Here is a 14,459-nt window from a genome sequence, read left to right as displayed (position 1 = left end):
GGAAATGACCCTAAATATCTATCAAAAGATGAATGAATAAATAAAATGTGATTTTACATTTTATGCATATATACATGTATCTATACACATGCTCATATACATATATACATACACATATATATACACATATAATGATAGACTGTTCAACCATAAAAAAAAATAAGGAAATTGTGCCATTTCCAACAACATGGATAATCTCTTGAGGGCACTATGCTAAGTGAAATAAGTCAGAGAAAGACAAATACTATAGCATCTCATTTATATGATGAACTTAAAGTTTCCTTTTTAATCTCAAAGGAAAAGATACCACCAGAGGTGGGGAATTTGTGGGCAGAGAAATAGAATGAAGGTTGCCAAAAGCTACAAGCTTTTGGTTAAGAAGATAAATAAAGTACTAGGGCAACCAGCAGCAGTGGGAAAGCCAGGATATAGTCAGCTCCTGGGTGGCTTATCAGCTCCACTGGCGGACAGCAGCTCCCAGGCAGTGGATCGACTCCAGGGTAGCCAGTGGCAGCAGAGGTGGGGGGTGCCCTCCACTCCTGGGCATCCTCCAACATCAGTTCCAGACTTCCCCAGACCCCCTTTTCAGCCACTCCAACAGGGCCTTTGCCTCAAACTCTGGCCACATCTTGACTGACTCCTGATGCCAGTGAAGGTTTAAATGCTCACTGAGGACCAGCAGTGGGAAAGCCAAAGCACAAAGCATTTCATCCAGCTATGCTGAGCAGCTGAAGGGCACATCCGTGCTAAAAACGTGGTACACTGTAGAAGGGAATGGCAGACCACTTCAGCATTCTTGCCTTGAGAACCCCATGAACAGTTTGAAAAGGCAAAAAGAGATGACACTGAAAGGTGAACCCCCAGGTCGGTAGGGGCCCAATATTCTACTGGGGTAGAGTGGAGAAATAGCTACAGAAAGGATGAAGAGGCTGAGCCAAAGTGAAAATGACACCCAGGTGTGATTGTATCTGTTGGTGAAAGGGAAGTCTGATGCTGTAAAGAACAATACTGCATAGGAACCTGGAATGTTAGGACCATGAAACAAGGTAAATTGGATGTAGTCAAACAGGAGATATATATTGTCACCCTGCTTATTTAACTTATATGCAGAGTACATCATGAGAAACACTGGACTGGAAGAAACACAAGCTGGAATCAAGATTGCCGGGAGAAATATCAATAACTTCAGATATGCAGATGACACCACCTTTATGGCAGAAGGTGAAGAGGAACTAAAAAGCCTCTTGAAGAAAGTGAAAGAGGTGCCGGGGACCAGCCCCGGCTGATCCAGGGTATTCGAAGGAGAGACGGCGTAGGCGAAGATCAGGAAACAACTGCTTAATTAAACGTTAAGGATATAAAGAGTAATAGAATGAGGATAGCTCAGTGAGGAAATTCAGTGGAGAAAAGAGGCTGAAATAAGATAGCTCAGTGAGGAAATTCAGTGTAGAAAAGAGGCTGAATAATTCAGCCAGAAGGTAAGAGAAAGAACGACATGGTGAGACCAAGTTTCGTTGAACAAGGCCCGCACTTTATTTTCCAAAGTAGTTTTTATACCTTAAGTTATGCATAGAGGATAATGGGTGAAGGGGTAGAGTCAGGCAGCAAGCCAGGCTTTCTTCCTGCAAACTTATCATGTGCAAAAGCTTAGGTGATTTACATCATCTTCTGGCCCGGAGGCCTGTTAACATTTTAAGACCCTTTCTTCAGAAAACTTATTTTTCTCTAAAGGTGATTGGTCAGGAGCCACCCTCCAAAAGCATTAGATAAAGTTGCATTCCTACAGAGCAAAGGTGTGGTGGGCTATAACAAGAAAAAGAATTAACTCAAGGGTCCCAGGTTACAAACATTAAAGCTACTACTTACACCAATTATATTAATCAATACACTGCCAGGGACACAGCAGGTAAGGGATATGGAAACTTAGCAGCAAACATTGGCCCAACAAGTGAAAATCCCTTCACCAATACAATTTCTAATCAATCTTTTAACTACTCAAAAGAATCTGTGTTTAGACAGTTTAGAACATCTCCTGCCTCTCACAGTTGGGAGGCTCTGAACAATCACATGTGGCCGGAAAAACCTATTCAGGCAGGCTAGGGGATTTCCAAAGGAGTTTGTAGGTTGAAACACTGTCACACCCAGGAATTATTAACTGGAGCTGTAAGCTAACTCTTTTTTCAGAGAGGTAGTGGGGGACAGCCCCCCGTAAAGTCAGAGGTGTAGGTGACAGCACAAAGCAGAAAGTAGGCAGACTCTGGTTTTGGGTGTAAATGCTTTAGAATTTCCAGGGGGACTCCTGAGGCTCGATCCCGCCTTTGCGTATGCCGAGCCTCCTTCCTCATGACCTTTATCATGGGTGGAGCTCCTCACGCTGGCTCCCGGCAGTGATAGAATTCCAGTTGAGCTATTCCAGATCCTGAAAGATGATGCTGTGGAAAGTGCTGTACTCAATATGCAATATGCACTCAATATGCAATATGCCGGCTCCCGGCAAAGAGGAGAGTGAAAAAGTTGACTTAAAGTTCAACATTCAGAAAACGAAGATCATGGCATCTGGTCCCACATCATTCATGGGAAATAGATGGGGAAACAGTGGAAACAGTGTTAGACTTTATTTGGGGGGGCTCCAAAATCACTGCAGATGGTGATTGCAGCCATGAAATTAAAAGACGCTTATTCCTTGGAAGGAAAGTTATGACCAACCTAGATAGCATATTCAAAAGCAGAGACATTACTTTGCCAACAAAGGTCCGTATAGTCAAGGTTATGGTTTTTCCAGTGGTCATGTATGGATGTGAGAGTTGGACTGTGAAGAAAGCTGATCGCCAAAGAACTGATGCTTTTGAACTGTGGTGTTGGAGAAGACTCTTGAGAGTCCCTTGGACTGCAAGGAGATCCAACCAGTCCATTCTAAAGGAGATCAGTCTTTGGTGTTCTTTGGAAGGAATGATGCTAAAGCTGAAACTCCATACTTTGGCCACCTCATGAGAAGAGTTGACTCATTAGAAAAGACTGTGATGCTAGGTAGGATTGGGGGCAGGAGGAGAAGGGGACGACAGAGGATGAGATGGCTTGATGGCATCACTGACTCGATGGACATGAGTTTGGGTGAACTCAGGGAGTTGGTGATCGACAGGGAGGCCTGGCTTGCTGCAATTCATGGGGTGTCAAAGAGTCAGACACGACTAAGCAACTGAACTGAACAGAACTGAAACAGGAGATGGCAAGAGTGAATATCAACATTTCAGGAATCAGTGAACTAAAATGGTCGGGAATGGGCAAATTTAATATAGATGACCTATCTATTACTAAAGGGCAAAAATCCTTTAGAAGAAATGGAGTAGCCCTCATAGTCAACAAAAGAGTCCAAAATGCAGTTCTTGGATGCAATCTCAAAAATAACAGAATAATCTTTGTTCGTTTTCAAGACAAACCATTCAATATCACAGTAATCCAAGTCTATGCCCCAACCTCTAATGCTGAAGAAGCTGAATTTGAACTATTCTATGAAGACCTACAAGACCTCCTAGAACAAAAACCGAAACAGATGTCCTCTTCACCATAGGGGAGTGAAATGTAAAAGTAGGAAGTCAAGAGATAACTGGAGTAACAGGCAAGTTTGGCCTTAGAGGAGTATAAAACGAAGCAGGGAAAATGTTAACAGTTTTGCCAAGAGAATGCACTGGTCATAGCAAACACCCTCTTCCAACAACACAAGAGATGATGCTAAACATTGACATCACCAGATGGTCAGTGCCGGAATTAGATTGATTATATTTTTTGCAGCCAAAGATGAAGAGGCTCTATACAGTCAGCAAAAACAAGACCTGAAGCTGACCATGGCTCAGATCATCAGCTCCTTACTGCAAAATTCAGGCTCAAATTGAAGAAAGTAGGGGAAACTACTAGGTCACTCAGTTATGACCAAAATAAAATCCCTTATGATTATACAATGGAAGTGACAAATAGATTTAAGGGATTAGATCTGATAGACAGAGTGCCTAAAAACCTATGGATGGAGGTTCCTAACATTGTACAGGAGGTGGTGACCAAAACCATCCCCAAGAAAAAGAAATGCAGCAAGGCAAAGTGGTTGTCTGAAGAGGCCTTACAAATAGCTGAGAAAAGAAGAAAAGCAAAAGGCAAAGGAGAAAGGGAAAGATAAACTCAACCGAATGCAGAGTCCCAAAGAATAGCAAGGAGTGGTAAGAAAGCCTTCTTAAATGACCAATGCAAAGAAATAGATGAAAACAATAGAATGGGAAAGACTAGAGATCTCTAAGAAAATTGGAGATACCAAGGGAACGTTTCATACAAAGATAGGCACAAAAAAGGACAAAAACAGCAAGGACCTAACAGAAGCAGAAGAGATTAAGAAAATGTGGCAAGAATACACAGAACAACTATACAAAAAAGATCTTCATGACCCAGTTAACCACGATGGTGTGATCACTCACCTAGAGCCAGACATCCTGGACTATGGAGCATTGCATTAAACAAAGGATTAGAAAGCATTGCTATGAACAAAGCTAATGGAGGTGATGGAATTCTAGCTGAGCTATTTCAAATCCTAAAATATGATGCTGTTAAAGTGCTCCACTCATTATGCCAGCAAATTTGGAAAACTCAGCAGTGGCCACAGGACTGGAAAACATCAGTTTTCATTCCAATCCCAAAGAAAAGCAATGCCAAAAGATGTTCAAATTACTGTATAATTACACTCATTTCACATGCCAATAGATTTTGCTCAAAATCCTTCAAGCTAGCCTTCAGCAGTATGTGAACCAAGAACTTTCAGATGTCAAATTGGATTTAGAAAAGGCAGAGGAACCAGAGATCAGATTGCAAACATACCCTGGGTCATAGAAAAAAGCAAGAGAATTCCCCAAAAAATCTGCTTCTGCTTCATTGAATATGCTAAAAGTTTTGTGTAGATCATGACAAACTGTAATATTCTTAAAGAAATGGGAATAACAGAACACCTTACCTTCCTCCTGAGAAACCTGTATGCAGGAAAAGAAGCAACAGTTAGAACCAGACACAGAACAATGGTCTGGTTCAAAATTGAGAAAGGAGTCCATCAAGGCTGTATATTGTCACCCTGCTTATTTAACTTCAATGCAGAGTACATAATGAGAAATGCCTGGCTGGCTGAAGCACAAGCTAGAATCAAGATTGCCAGGAGAAATATCAACAACCTCAGATATGCAGATGATACCACTTTAATGTCAGAAAGTGAAGAGGAACTAAAGAGCCTCTTGAAGAACGTGAAAGAGGAGAGGGAAAAAGCTGGCTTAACACTCAACACTCAAAAAACAAAGATCATGGCATCCAGTCCCATCACTTCATGGCAAATAGATAGGGAAACAATGGAAACAGTGAGAGACTTTATTTTGGGGGGCTCCGAAATCACTTCTGATGGTAACTGCAGCCACAAAATTAAAAGACACTTACTCCTTGGAAGAATAGCAATGTCAAGCCTTGACTGTTTTTAAAAGCAGAGACGTGACTTTGCCAACAAAGGTCCATCTGGTCAAAGTTATGCTTTTTCCAGTAGTCATGTATGGATGTGAGAGTTGGACCATAAAGAAGGCTGAGCACCAAATAATTGATGCTTTCAAACTGTGTTGCTGGAGAATACTCTTGAGAGTCCCTTGGACTGCAAGGAGATCAAACCAGTCAATCCTAAAGGAAATCAACCCTGAATATTCATTGGAAGGACTGATGCTGAACCTGAAGCTCCAACACTTTGGCCACCTGATGGGAAGAGCTGGCTCATTGGAAAACACCATGATGCTGGGGAAATTGAGGGCAAGAGGAGAAGGGGGAAACAGAGAATGAGACAGTTGGATGGCATCACTGACTCAATGGGCATGTTATTTGAGGAAACTCAGGGAGATGGTGATAGAGAAACCTGGCATGCTGCAGTTTATAGGGTTGCAACTAGTCAGACATGACTCAGTGAATGAACAACAAGGGATGTAATGTACATGATGACTATAGTTAGCACTTGATTTTTGTCCCATATACCGCAGGACAACGAAGCCTACCTGTTGCAACTACTGAGCCTGTGTGCCTCAAGTAGAGAACCCATGCACCTTAGAGTCGGTGCTTTACAACAAGAGAGGCATCCACGCACTGCAATGAAGACCCAGTGCCGCCTAAATAAATGAGTGATAGTGGTCTGGTGGTTTAGTCATTAAGTCATGTCCAACTCTTGGGACCCCATGGACTAAAGCCCCCAGGCTCTTCTGTCCATAGGATTTCCCAGTTGATAATCCTGGACTGTGTTGCCATTTCCCTCTGCAGAGGATCTTTCCCACCCAGGAATTGAATCCACGTCTACTGCATTGGCAGGTGGATTCTTTACCACTATGCCAGTCAGTTTTCATTCCAGTCCCAAAGAAAGGCAATGCCAAAGAATGCTCACACTACCACACAATTGCACTCATCTCACATGCTAGTAAAGTAATGCCCAAAATTCTCCAAGCCAGGCTTCAGCAATACGTGAACCATGAACTTCCAGATGTTCAAGCTGGTTTTAGAAAAGGCAGAGGAACCAGAGATCAAATTGCCAACATCTTCTGGATCATGGAAAAAGCAAGAGAGTTCCAGAAAAACATCTATTTCTGCTTTATTGACTATGCCAAAGCCTTTGACTGTGTGGATCACAAGTGTGGAAATTTCTGAAAGAGATGGGAATACCAGACCACCTGATCTGCCTCTTGAGAAACCTCTATGCAGGTCAGGAAGCAAGAGTTAGAACTGGACATGGAAAAACAGACTGGTTCCAAAGAGGAAAAGAAGTACGTCAAGGCTGTATATTGTCACTCTGTTTATTTAACTTGTATGCAGAGTACATCATGAGAAACGCTGGGCTGGAAGAAGCACAAGCTGGAGTCAAGATTGCCAGGAGAAACATCAATAACCTCAGGTATGCAGATGACACGACCCTTATGGCAGAAAGTGAAGAGGAACTCAAAAGCCTCTTGATGAAAGTGAAAGTGGAGAGTGAAAAAGTTGACTTAAAGCTCAACATCCAGAAAACGAAGATCATGGCATCTGGTCCCATCACTTCATGGGAAGTACATGGGGAAACAGTGTCAGACTTTATTTTTGGGGGCTCCAAAATCACTGCAGATGGTGATTGCAGCCATGAAATTAAAAGACACCTACTCCTTGGAAGGAAAGTTATGACCAATCTAGATAGCGTATTCAAAAGCAGAGACATTACTTTGCCAAAAAAGGTCCATCTAGTCAAGGCCATGGTTTTTCCAGTGGTCATGTATGGATGTGAGAGTTGGACTGTGAAGAAGCCTGAGTGTCAAAGAACTGATGCTTTTGAACTGTGGTGTTGGAGAAGACTCTTGAGAGTCCCTTGGACTGCAAGGAGTTCCAACCAGTCCATTCTAAAGGAGATCAGTCCTGGGTGTTCTTTGGAAGGACTGATGCTGAAGCTGAAACTCCAGTACTTTGGCCACCTCATGCGAAGAGTTGACTCATTGGAAAAGACTCTGATGCTGGGAGGGATTGAGGGCAGGAGGAGAAGGGGATCACAGAGGATGAGATGGCTGGATGGCATCACTGACTCGATGGACGTGAGTTTGAGTGAACTCCAGGAGTTGGTGATGGACAAGGAGGCCTGGTGTGCTGCAATTCATGGGGTCGCAAAGAGTCGGACATGACTACTTGACTGAACTGAACTGATGCCACCTGGGAAGCTGCTAAAAATAAACAGTAAATTAAATAGTATATATCAATAATACCTCATAAAGTAGAAAAAAATTACTTAAAGATAAAAATTTTAAAGTGAAAAAGTTATAAATGAAAAAGGACAAATTACAACTGCTTTTCTTTTAGAATTATTTTATTAAATCATAAAAGTACAACTGCTTCTTAACTCTACAGACAGTTTTATTTTTATTTTTTTTCAAGTTTAATATATTTTTATTTTTCCAATAAAAGGAACAACATTCTGTCTATTGTGCTGATTCTGGCTAATAGTTTCAAAACTTTGAGAAAAAAACATTTTAAAGGTTTCACATGTCACCTGAAACTTACACATTTAACATTATCAAAGAAGGAATACTTCTACACTCACTAGAAATAAACAGTTAAGAAGCTAGGAAACTGTCTCAAAGTCAGTTTTTTTCACAATTTTTCCTCCACAGGAAGGTAATGTTCTTAAATAATCCAGTCCATTCACAAAAATGACTCTTTGAATCTGCTCTGAGGTCTTCTGACACATCACTAAATATTTATTCATGGCTGAGATAAGAGTTTTCTTAATGTCCTTATTTCAAGAACCTGAAACTGTTCTGTTATGTCTGGGCTCTCATCCTCTGCTATTCAGACAGTGAAGCCCAGGGCAAACAGGAAGAAGCTCAATATCCACTTCCGCCTCCATAACCCCCACTTCCTCCATTGCCGCCTGGGCCATAATTTCCTCCACCGTATGGGGCCACTATGTTCCTGCCAACACCAAAGATTCCATTCCTCATTGGACCATAATTAGAAGGTTGCTGGTCGTAATTTCCAAAATTATTGCCATAACCACCTCCAGAGAATTCCCACTGGTTGCCATACCCAGGACGTCGACCAGCATATTCTCCACCTCCTCCTCCATAACAAGGGTAACCTCCAAAATTCCCACCTCCATAACAAGGGTAACCTCCAAAATTCCCACCTCCAGGTCCTCCTCCATACCCATGACAGCCATCCCTAGATCCGGGACCATTTCCATATCCATCAGCTTCTCCTCTAAATTTAGTTCCTGGCCCTCGTCCAAAATTTCCACCCCCATTAGAAGAAACACTAAAACCAAAAGGGCCTCCTTTTCTACTTCTAGGACCTTGAATTTCCTTCATTTCCTGTCTCGACAAAGCCTTCCCAACTTCTGCACGATGACCGTTGATGGCATGGTATTTCTGCAGCATTATCTTATCCACGGGATCATAGTCATCAAAAGTCACAAATCCAAAGCCTCTTTTCTTGCCTGACTGCCTATCTGTAATGATCTCAATGGCATCGATTTTTCCGTATTTCTCAAAGTACTCTCTAAGATGATGCTCCTCGGTATCTTCCTTAATTCCACCAACGAACAGCTTCTTCACATTGACAAGCGACCCCTGTTTTTCAGATTTCTCTCTCGCAACAGCACGTTTGGGGTCAACCACTCTCCCATCAATGGAATGAGGTCTGGCTGCCATGGCTGCATCCACCTCAGCCACGGAGGAGAAAGTAACAAAACCAAACCCTCTTGATTTTTGACTGGCAAGGCCCCTTATGACCACACAGTCTGTGAGTTCTCCCCACTGCTGGTAGTAATTCTTCAGACTTTCTTCTGTGGTTTCAGAGCTCAAGCCACCAATGAAGAGTTTACGGATTTGTTCGTTTTCTTTCTTTTCCCTCTTCACAGGAACAGATTTCACAGTTTTCTCCATTGCCCGTTCACTCGCTGCAGCCATATTTCCAGTAGCCGAGGTTAACGCGAGATCTCGCGGGATGAACAGAGACCCAGCAGGTCTCTACTGCGGGGTGAGGCCCTCTACTGCTCCAGGAACGGCAGGTCTAGGAACCTCCACAGGGAGTCGGTGATGTGGCTCAGACCTCCAGAGCCGCTGCCTCTGGAGCCTTCGAATCAGTCTTGAGCACCTTTCAATGTTCCTGCAAAACACCATTTAACACAGTGACCTTTCCTGATCCAGTCATTAAGATTAATATTGCACTTTCCCTATTAATGTTTCCAATTTTGAATTGTATGTATACTATCCAGACTTCCCAGGTGGTGCTAGTAAAGAACCTGCCTGCCAATGCAGGTTAGATGTAATCGATCCCTGGGTCGGGAAGATCCCCTGGAGAAGGGCATGGCAATCCATTCCAGTTTTCTTGCCTGGAGAATCCCATGGGCAGAGGAACCTGGCAGGCTGCAGTCCATGGGTTCACAAACTTAGCACGCAGGCACATCATCTCTTTATCTTGATTTTCTCACTAAGTTGGATGCCCAATGAAGGGAAGAGTAATGTGGACTTTAGCAGTTTACACTGACAGACTCACTTATTCACTTTGCCCTTAGACTGGGCTCAGATATATTTTTTGAAAAAGACTGTTCAAACTCAAAAAAGTACTTTCTAAACTTTTCTAATAAATTCACTCAACTTCAGTTATACAGTGATAAAAATCTCTTTTGTGGTAGACTGTCTAATTGGCACTAGGGCTTCTAATCCTTTCTCTATGTAATCCATTTAACCTCTAATCACAATAATCTGGTTAACATGTAAACCTAATCAGCACACCCTTTCATTTAAATCCATCATCTCTGTCTTCAGAAAATATTTTTAAAGGGAGAAACTAAAATTTTTATTTTATTTCTGTTGTCCTGCCATAATTATTAACACTATCCCTGAACATTGATCTAGAAGTCCCAAGTTTGGAGGGAAAATTATTTGATCATCCCATTTACAGAGCATCTATTGGGAGGACTAATGCTGAAACTGAAGCTCCAATCCTTTGGCCACCTGATCTAAAGAAAAATTGAAAAGACCCTGATGCTTGGAAAGATTGAAGGCAGGAGAGGAAGGGGATGACAGAGCATGAGATGGTTGGATGGCATCACCAACTCAGTGGACACGAATTAGAACAAACTCTGGAAGATAGTGAAGGACAGGGGAGCCTGGCATGCTGCAGTCCATGGGATGGCAAAGAGTTAGACATGATTTAGCCACCGAACAACAATTATATGCCACATTGTACTAAAACCCTTGAGTTTAAATTAAAGTCACTGCCCCAGTTTATTTGAATCCTAATGAGTAAAAAGGGTTATAGACTAAAGAATATCTACTATTGTGGGGATTCTCCAGGCAAGAATACTGGAATGGGTTGCCATACTCTCCTCCAGGGTGTCTTCCCAACCCAGCGATTGAACCCAGATCTCCCACATTGCATGAAGGCTCTTTACAGTCTGAGCCACCAGGGTAGCACAAGAATACTGGAGTGGGTAGCCTATCCCTTCGCCAGGGGAACCTCCTGACCCAGGAGTCTAACGGTGGTCTCCTGCATTACAGGTGGATTCTTTACCAGCTGAGCTACCTGAGAAGCCCATATCTACTATAGTTTCAGGTATAATTAAGTATTGTGAGCATCAATAAAGCCAACAGAGAGACAGAGAAAGAAGGAGATATGGAGGAAGAGAGGTAAGAAGGGAGAAAAAATTAATGACAATTGTTGATGAAGAAATTGTGGAAGGCCAAACTGATGACCTATTTGAAGCAATAGGTTCAAATAGTTCTTGAAGCAAAGAACTGAATTTTTTTAAAGAAAGGAAGGAAAACTAAACACATAGTGTGTAAAACAACTTCTCAGAGAGAACTATTTAAAGAACACAGCCAAATACTTCTACTTCATAGTGATTTTGTTTTTAAAAAAAAATATATACGTACAACCTGGGATTTCCCTGGTGGTCCAGTGGTTAAGACTCTAAGCTTCCACTGCATGGGGTTTGATCCCTGGTCTAGGAACTAAGATCCCACATGCCAAGAAAAAAATCTGGGCTACTATCCTAAAAAATCTTCAGACTCAAAAATATACGAAATTTTCAGTATTCCTAACACTAACACCAAGGAAATAACTTTCAACAAGGTAACCTCTTTAAGAGCTATTGTCTGCCAACTTAAAAAGACTTTGCAAAAAAAACAAGTATATACGTGAACACTCTCTTGCAATCAAGAGAGATTCCACACTCACCAGAAGAGGCCTGCTTGGAACTCTGGTCTATGCAGGATTCCCTGTCTTCCAAGTGCTGTCCTCTGACCACTCTGGAGATGCAGAAAGCCTGTGACTTGGTGGAAAGTACAGGAACTTCTGCTTCTGATTCTCCTTTTATAGGGGAAGAGAGTGGACAACCCAATCAGGGGACAACCCAATCAGGGGACAACCCAATCCAGAGGACACACCCCTCCCTCTCATCAAAAGCTTTGAAGAGATTTATGAAACTTTATCCACAAAGTTGAGAATTTGAGGCTATTGACACTGTCAGATACTCTTGTAAATGAAAAAAATGTAATACATTTGTGTCTGGGAGTGCTGTTGGCAGTTTCTACCAACATTTTTAACATTTACTCTCAGTCAGGATACATTCTACAAAAAAAAATTATTTTTATACACAGAAATATCCATCAGATCAGGTCAGATCAGTAGCTCAGTCTGATCTGATGGCTCAGTGTCTGATTCTTTGCAACCCCATGAATCGCAGCACGCCAGGCCTCCCTGTCCATCACAATCTCCTGGAGTTCACTCAGACTCATGTCCATCGAGTCGGTGATGCCATCCAGCCATCTCATCCTCTGTCATCCCCTTTTCCTCCTGCCCCCAATCCCTCCCAGCATCAGAGTCTTTTCCTATGAGTCAGCTCTTTGCTGAGGTGGCCAAAGTACTGGAGTTTCAGCTTTAGCATCATTCCTTCCAAAGAACACCCAGGGCTGATCTCCCTTGGAATGGACTGGCTGGATCTCCTTGCAGTCCAAGGGACTGAAATATCCATAAGCTTATGTTTTAACACAATAAAGTAGAGGCTGTTTAAATGTTTATCAGTAAAAGTCCAAATCTTTATTAAAAATCTATAAAGTCTATGCCAATAGCCATTCCAAAGAAATCAGTGTTTTGTGCATTTGCTAAGTCGCTTCAGTCATGTCTGACTTTTTGGGACCCTGTGGACTGCAGCCCACCAGGCTCCTCTGTCCATGGGATTCTCCAGGCAAGAACACTGGAGTGGACTGCCATGCCCTCCTCCGGGGGATTTACCCCACCCAGGGATCAAACCCACCTCTCTTACATTTCCTGAAAGGCAGGTTCTTTCCCACTAGAGCCACCTAGGAAGCCCTTTAAATAGTCTCTTAACTATCTTTATTTCACTGACTGTGATTTAACTTTTTCTTCATTCTGATGTGGACTACATTTTGAAATAATTTCAATTTCTTTGGTAAATAGAAATAGTATAGAAACCAATTTCCTCTCTGTTTACTTTCTTTAACGTGTGTTTTAAAATATTTAAAATTACAGACCTATGTACACTACCATGTGTGAAATAGATAGCTAGTGGGAAGTTGCTGTATAGCACAGGGAGCTCAGCCCGGTGCTCTATGATGACCTAGCAAGCTGGGATGGGAGGAGCAGGAGGGAGGCTCAAGAAGCAAAGGATATATGTATGCTTAAGGTTGATTCATGTTGTTGTACAGCAGAAACTAATTCAAAACTGTAAAGCAATTATACACCTATAACATTTTTTTAATTTAAAATTATATAATCAGTTATACCCCCAACAATGTGCAGAAAGTAATCATGAGTGAACATTAAGCTGCAGCCATGTATCAGTCCTTCCACAAGAATGTATTTTGTGGTTTCGTTGCTAAGTTGTGTCCAACTCCTTTGCGACCCCATGGACTGTAGCCTGCCAGATTCCTCTGTCCATTAGGATTTCCCAAGAAGAAAGCTAGAGTAGATTGCCATTTTCTTCTCCAGGAGATCTTACCAACTCCGGGATCAAACTCAGGTCTCCTATATTGCAGGCAGATTCTTTACCCATCTGAGCCACCAGGGAAGCCCAGAAGAGTTTAAAAAATAAAAATAAATTAAAACATAAAATCACCTAGGTCATTTTGATATTTGGCAAAACTAATACAATTTGTAAAGTTTAAAAATAAAATAAAATTAATTTAAAAAAATCACCTAGGTCACCTTGTTCTATTGGTGTTGAGTGGATAATACAACATGTGATGTTTAATTATAGGGAGAAACATGACTGGGCTAGGGAATGCCCAGTTAGCAGGTTGTGTATTAATTCTGAGTGTGTTCCTGAAGATATTTCTAGAAGAGATTAGCATTTGATTCCATAGACTAAGTTAAGAGACCCCACCCTCCCCAGTGTGGCGGAGGATAGTGGGCAGGTGGAGGCGGGGTGTCATCCACTCTGCTGAGGGCCAAATGGATCAAAAAAGCGAAGGAAGGGTGAATCCATTCTCTTTTCTTGAACTGGGATGTCCACCTTTTCCTTCCCTTGGACTCAGAGCTCAGGCCTTCAGACTTGAACTGAATTTTACTACTGGCTTTCTGCTTCTCCAGCTTGCAGGTAATGCTGCCAAAATCTTGCCTTTCTGTGCACTGATGCCAAGTGGAAAGATGAAGACAGTTATGAAGGAGAAAAAAAGAGTGGCTTTATTCCTTTGCCAGGCAAAGAGGGACCAGAGTAGGCTAGCGCCTCAAGAACTGCACCCCCTCAATGGGGAATAGGGAGCGGTCTTATAGTCTGGGCTCTTGGTCAGGGGTAGGTGATAAGGATCAAGGCAGTGAGTGACAGGCTTGCATTCTGCTGGGTTAGTGGTGAGGTAAGTAGGAGTCTGTGGTGCTCGAGAAGACTCTTGAGAGTCCCTTGGACAGCAAGAAAATCAAACCAGTCAATCCTC

The 14,459-nt window shown here is 42.3% G+C and overlaps 1 pseudogene across 1 annotated transcript; it reads right to left on the bottom strand.

Moving 5' to 3' along the window:
- Positions 1-7,852: 7,852 nt before the first annotated feature.
- On the bottom strand, positions 7,853-12,525 carry LOC147368697 (heterogeneous nuclear ribonucleoproteins A2/B1 pseudogene; annotated as a pseudogene). Its single transcript, XR_015166753.1, has 2 exons — positions 11,746-12,525; positions 7,853-9,669 (listed from the first exon to the last, which is right to left on the bottom strand). The product of XR_015166753.1 is annotated as a heterogeneous nuclear ribonucleoproteins A2/B1 pseudogene (transcript).
- Positions 12,526-14,459: the final 1,934 nt, after the last annotated feature.

This window comes from Bos grunniens, chromosome 7 (assembly GCF_055505025.1).
Source record: "Bos grunniens cultivar Pamir isolate PY7600 chromosome 7, Bosgru_T2T1.0, whole genome shotgun sequence".
NCBI lineage: Eukaryota > Metazoa > Chordata > Mammalia > Artiodactyla > Bovidae > Bos > Bos grunniens.
Note: the sequence above shows the minus strand (reverse complement) of the source record. Positions and strands in the feature narration are given on the sequence as shown.